Source organism: Phytophthora infestans, genomic scaffold (genome assembly GCF_000142945.1).
Source record: "Phytophthora infestans T30-4 supercont1.41 genomic scaffold, whole genome shotgun sequence".
In the NCBI taxonomy this organism is placed as follows: Eukaryota; Oomycota; class Peronosporomycetes; order Peronosporales; family Peronosporaceae; genus Phytophthora; species Phytophthora infestans.
The window spans coordinates 1278528-1284057 of record NW_003303718.1 but is presented as its reverse complement, the minus strand read 5'-3'; positions in this window follow the sequence as shown (position 1 = coordinate 1284057).

Below are 5530 nucleotides of genomic sequence, written 5' to 3'. Positions count from 1 at the left end.
GGGGGGGTTTCGGGGTTTCTCCTCCCGAGATTTTTGGGGATAGAGAAGGGTTCCCCCATCCGGGAACCGGTTCCCGCCCCCAAGGAGAGTGGCGTGTTTTGAAAACCCGAGAGGCAAATCACGGCTTTTTTGCCTCCTGGGGGAAGGGGGGTCAAAGCCCCGAGTCATTCAGGTTCAAGCGCCCCTCAGTGTAGGTGTCCCCTGGGCCCCAGTTGTTTCCCCAGCCGCCCAGTCTTGTCCGAACACCGAAAATTTGTTTGGGCGGAAAAAGCTGGCCCGTAGGGGGCCAGCGGCGAAACGGAGTCCATGGTACCCGGGCTCAAGATCCATGAAGGATGGCGCGGGGCACGTAACGGGACGCCCCGTGGCCTCGTTGTAGTACACATTAATGCGCTCCAGTTGCAGGTCTGAGTCGCCGTGGTACGAGCCCGTGGGGTCCACGCCGTGCTCGTCGGAGATGACCTCCCAGAACTTGGCACCGATCTGGTTACCACACTGACCACCCTGAATGTGATATAGCTTTGGCCTGATAGAAAGCATTCCATTCGTTATTAAAGTATTATCAAGCGTATCGAAGAAATTATTTCTTCTTGCATCGGAGGTAGTGTAAACCCCTGCGCTGGCTAAAATAGCCCCCGTCGCTTGGAGAGCTACAGCCACACTAGATACGGGGCCAATCGTTGAAACCAAGCCACCGCTTTTCAAAAAGTAAGATACACCGTTTCCAACTGAATCAATAGTTTGACTTACATTGACAGTTACCTGCAATCCTGCGTTAGGCGTTGCTGTGCCAATACCTACTCTTCCAGCATTTGTTCCTCCCAGAATCGTCAATCTTCGAGAATTATTGGTCATGAGAGCGAAATCATTATTCGATAACGTTCCAAAATACGCTCCATTGGTGCTAGTAGAATTCGCTCCATTATGCAGCTGTAAACCAAAGTTAACAGGCGACGAAGAATTAGATGATTCGCAGAATATTGGCATATCGTAACTAGTGGTGCCATCATTGAATGCGTTAGAACATTTAACACCTTGCGTCCGGACGGTACTTGCCCAGAACGCGTAAGCGCATGTCGTAAGATACGGTATATCAATGTTACTACGTATTTGTATGGGTGCACTTTTTGACGTGAGGTTAGGTGCATTAATTTTCAACAGGTTTTTCTTTCAATTTCGTAACTCTGACGGGATTCAGCGACAGTATTGCCTGCTCAATGTCGTAACTGACTGCAAGTGCAGTCAACAGATGGCTAAATTGCTTCACAGGCAGTCCACTTAAATCAAGAAACGCAAGGACGAAGGTACGATGGTTCAAGAAGCTGTGTATTTGAAACAAATCACTAATCAACTGACACGCAACCAAGCTCACTCGTCATCACTACCATTCTCGTTGTCACCACCGTTGCCGTCGTCGCTGCCAGCATCGTGACCAAGTCGAAGTTCCCGTCGCGTCTTCTTTCTTTGGCCAGCTTTCTGGCCGGGCCGACGGAGCACAATGCGCTTCCCTAAGTTTGGTGGGATAGCTTGCCCGGCGTCGAAGTCATCATGCCAGATATCATAGCATGTCTTCGCAACGCCCTTGTATTCCCGTCGAATACGGTTGCACAACCAGCATTTCGCATTATCAACGGAGCAGCGTTTCGCAAAAGAACGTTGTTGCGAAGGACTTCTTCTTTTCAGTACGCAAGAGCGCGCAGACCTTGCACGATCTCTGCCGACGTTTCTGGACCCCAGTAACGGTAACCCAATCTTCAGACTGCTGCAGCGCGTGCGTGAGGCGTACTGGGGTGCGCTGGCGCTTTTGGCTCGCAGGAGGCGGTGTTGCCTCCACTCCAGCAAATCTTCGGCTTTGAGTTGGGGAAGTTGATTTTGAAGGACGCAAAACCACTCTGAGCGCTTCATAGCAGCCATCCCCTTGATCTTGGCCCCCTCTATGTGCGTAAGATACGCATTTACCATGACCATGTCCAGCAAACCCAAAAAAAAAGAGTGCTTCCTAAAATATTTTTGTGGAAACTCGCCGCAAAATTTTGCGGTGAAAAAAAAATGTGAGAGAGAGATTTAATCTGGGGAAAACCACTCCCGCTCACCCCCATTTTGGGGGGTCCCCATAAAACCCAAAGGGGGACGGCCCTTCCCAACGGAAAGGAAAACTTTTTTATTTTTTGGGTCACATGTTGGCACGCCGCCCCCTTAAGGAGACCGTAAAGAAGATAATAGAACGGCTTCGGTCCCACCAAACACAGGAAATCATGGTCGGGATGCGATAGAGCGAGAGAACGAGAATGTACCGTGGGGTATGCTCACTGGGCGTGTCTTGCTCGTAGCCCTGAGATTCGGGTTGAAATCCAAGCCGGTTAGTCATGATCGTGCCCATAACATACACCTTTCATACACCTTTCATACTCAGGAGCTCAATCGCAAAGGAGCACGGACGAGTAGTAGTGATCGATCACGACGGTATGCCACTTGTGACGAGACTGGGCGAGAACAATCTTCAAATTCCGTACCACGGCTGCAGCTCCAGTCTTAAAGTCAACTGAGGTGTCAGGTCCACCAGCAGATGCACGCTTACCCACATAAACTTCGAACCTAGATAGTTACGACATTTACTGTTGTCAGGCAAACACAAAGTAGATAGTTACGACATACAAATTTTAAACGTACCTGTGGCAGTATGCCGTCTGCGCGTCACAGACCATAAATAGTTTGGACCCGTAGCGGTGAGGCTTGTCGGCCATGAACATCCGGGTCGTGTTCCGCTTCGACGTGGACGGTAGTATACCCTCATCAAACGAAAAAATAGCAGAAAGAGACCACCCCAGCAAAAAGCGCTCTTGGACCTTGTCAACAACGGGGCGAAGTTTCCAGAGTTTATCGTTACCGTGGTCAATCGTGTTGTCTACGAAGTGCAAGTCTCGCATGATACTCTGGCACCGGTCACGCGTCATGAACCGCCCGAAAAGACCGGCGGGAACAGCACCGTCTTCCACCATACTCCAGTGCGCACCAAATCGTTTCTTTTGAGGGCAGAGCATCCGTGCAACGAGGAGTCCAACAACGTGAAGAATCTCGTGTGTAGAGTATGCTGCCTTAGCCTTCACACGACGTGTAATCTGCTTGATAGCTTCACGCCGAAGGTCAGTCTGCCGTGCCTGAATGCTACGGGCGCGCTTGCCAGCTTGCTGTAGACCATATCGGTTCGTTTCAGCCGCGATAGAAACCCACAGAGACTTCGGCATGAAATAAAAGAAGTTGAGGATTGGCGATCTCCATAATTGCAGCAGGTTGGGCACAGGCCTTGCTTCTTCGGTGCCCAGTCCAGGGTACGCAGCAGCATCTGTCTCGTACTCCGAAGACACTGGCGTCCACTGCATTCCTCGTAGTGTCTGCTCTCTCTCCGTTGCAGCGGTTCTGCTAAGTGCGTTATTGCCCACCTGTAGTGCCGCAATGAAAGCCTTGTCCATTTCAACTGCGTCACTGTCGGACAGGACGTCGTCATCTTCCTCGGACATCCCGGCTCCGGAATCGCTGTTAATATCACTCATGCCGTCGTCGTCGCTATCACCCGAGCTGTAGTTCTCGTAGTCACTCGGCTTCTCCCCATCCAGCAAAACATTCACGTCCTCTTTGCCTGATAACGGCGTAAGTGTCCGTCGTCGAGGTTGAGACGCAGCGGCTTCTTCTTCGTCTACATCACCCTCGCTCTCTAATCCAGAAGCCTCCGAAAGTAAATGCAGTCCAGCAGCGGCCTCGCGGGCACCGCCGTCTTGTAGATCTCCTGAGGATAGATTGAATGCTCTGCTCACTGCAGTCTGCGACAGCTCGATGTCATCATCACTTGGGGTGCCGAACATTCGATCAATGGTATGCTGCGAAAGAAGGACACTCGTGTCGATCTGGGAAGGCCGAACGACGTCTTCCCCCTCGTGTTGTTGCTCTTCACCACTACTACCAGCTCCTGCTTGGTCTAGTTCCCCACCTTCTTCATCTCGGACTTGAGCATCAGCATCCGCCTCTTCCACCAAGCCACTGTCGAACGCGTAGTCCACGACTGATTTCTCCCCCACGAAGACGTGCGTGTTGTCAGGACTCGAGTAGCTCCACTCAGTCTGGAGGCCACTCGGACGCTTGGACTTCCACCCCGCCGCCCGAAGCTGCCGCCATAAGTGGCCAAAGTCAATATCGTGTGTAGCGGCAGCCGGCGCGGCGGGCTTCTCGCGTCGACTATTCCGTATGCGCACCATCCAGCAAAATGTCGAATGAGTGGCTGTTCACGACGTGGCTGATCCCCTTCCCCTGGCCTGGTTTTGACTTGTAGCAAAATGACCTCTCGCAGATTATATTTTTGTGGTAACTTGATTAAAGTATTGAAAAAACTTTTCCGAGCCATTTGCTAATGACCTTCGTGCAATGTCGTAATATACGACGTAACAAAAATAATATGTCGTCTTATACGACGTTCGTAAGCAAGGTGTTAATATACATATTCCCACTTTTCAATGTTACTGAAGCAGATCCATACGTTCCATTAGTATAAGGCGTCGTTGAGTTAAAAATTAGTCGATTCTGAGAATTCACAGCTGTTAGCAATAGGTTACATCCATATGTAAATGATCCAGTAGAATTGCTATTGGCAACCAAATTTAGCGTATTAGTACTACAGTAGTATGGAATTGAGTTCCTTCACTCCCACCCCAGGCCTGTGTTTCTAGAAGGTATCCGTTAAACCACCCAGATTGATAATTCGTTGTGAAACCAACCAATTTATTATTAGCTCGAATAATTTCTTTGTACTCGGCTGAACTACAGAGACATGGGCGGAGCAGGATTAAATATTCCAAGCTTGAAAATTAAATGGCACTACTTTAGTCAAGATTATTACATTAACATCACTGAAGGGGCAGCTGGTGCCTCTCAAGCTGTGGTGCTTAACCCGACTAAAGATTTCAATGGAAATCGTAATCTCACATGCACTGGTACTATTACTGGAATAACCGGATTGGTGACAGCGTCACTGACGTGCGATACGATTTCTAAATCCGGAAATCAAGAAATGAATGCAACCACGCTCAATATCAACCCAACAACTCTTCAACTACGCGGCACTACGGTCAGTGTTTCTGCGGCGCAATTAAATTACAACCAAGTCATAACCTTAGGTACGTTTCAAGGTTCTAGATACATGACACTAGACGCTAATGGAATGGGGATTATGCCTTTAGGGTAAGTCAGCTCAAACTGCATTCGATTCTACGAAGGAACAGCGAACAAGGAGTTGTTATCGATTTATCGTGATAGCGACGACGGCGCTTTGGTTATACGCAGTCGATACAAAAATTGAGTCCTTTATTAACACTATTCAGGAGTTGATCAAACAGGGGTGAGCGGTACTACAGTAGACACAGATTTGATAGTATACCAACGGATGTGATATTTGATTGAGCACCAGTCATGATCGTACCGTAATATCCTGATGATGAGTTAACAGCCCCAGCAACATCTAGTTTATAGGCTTGGGATTGAG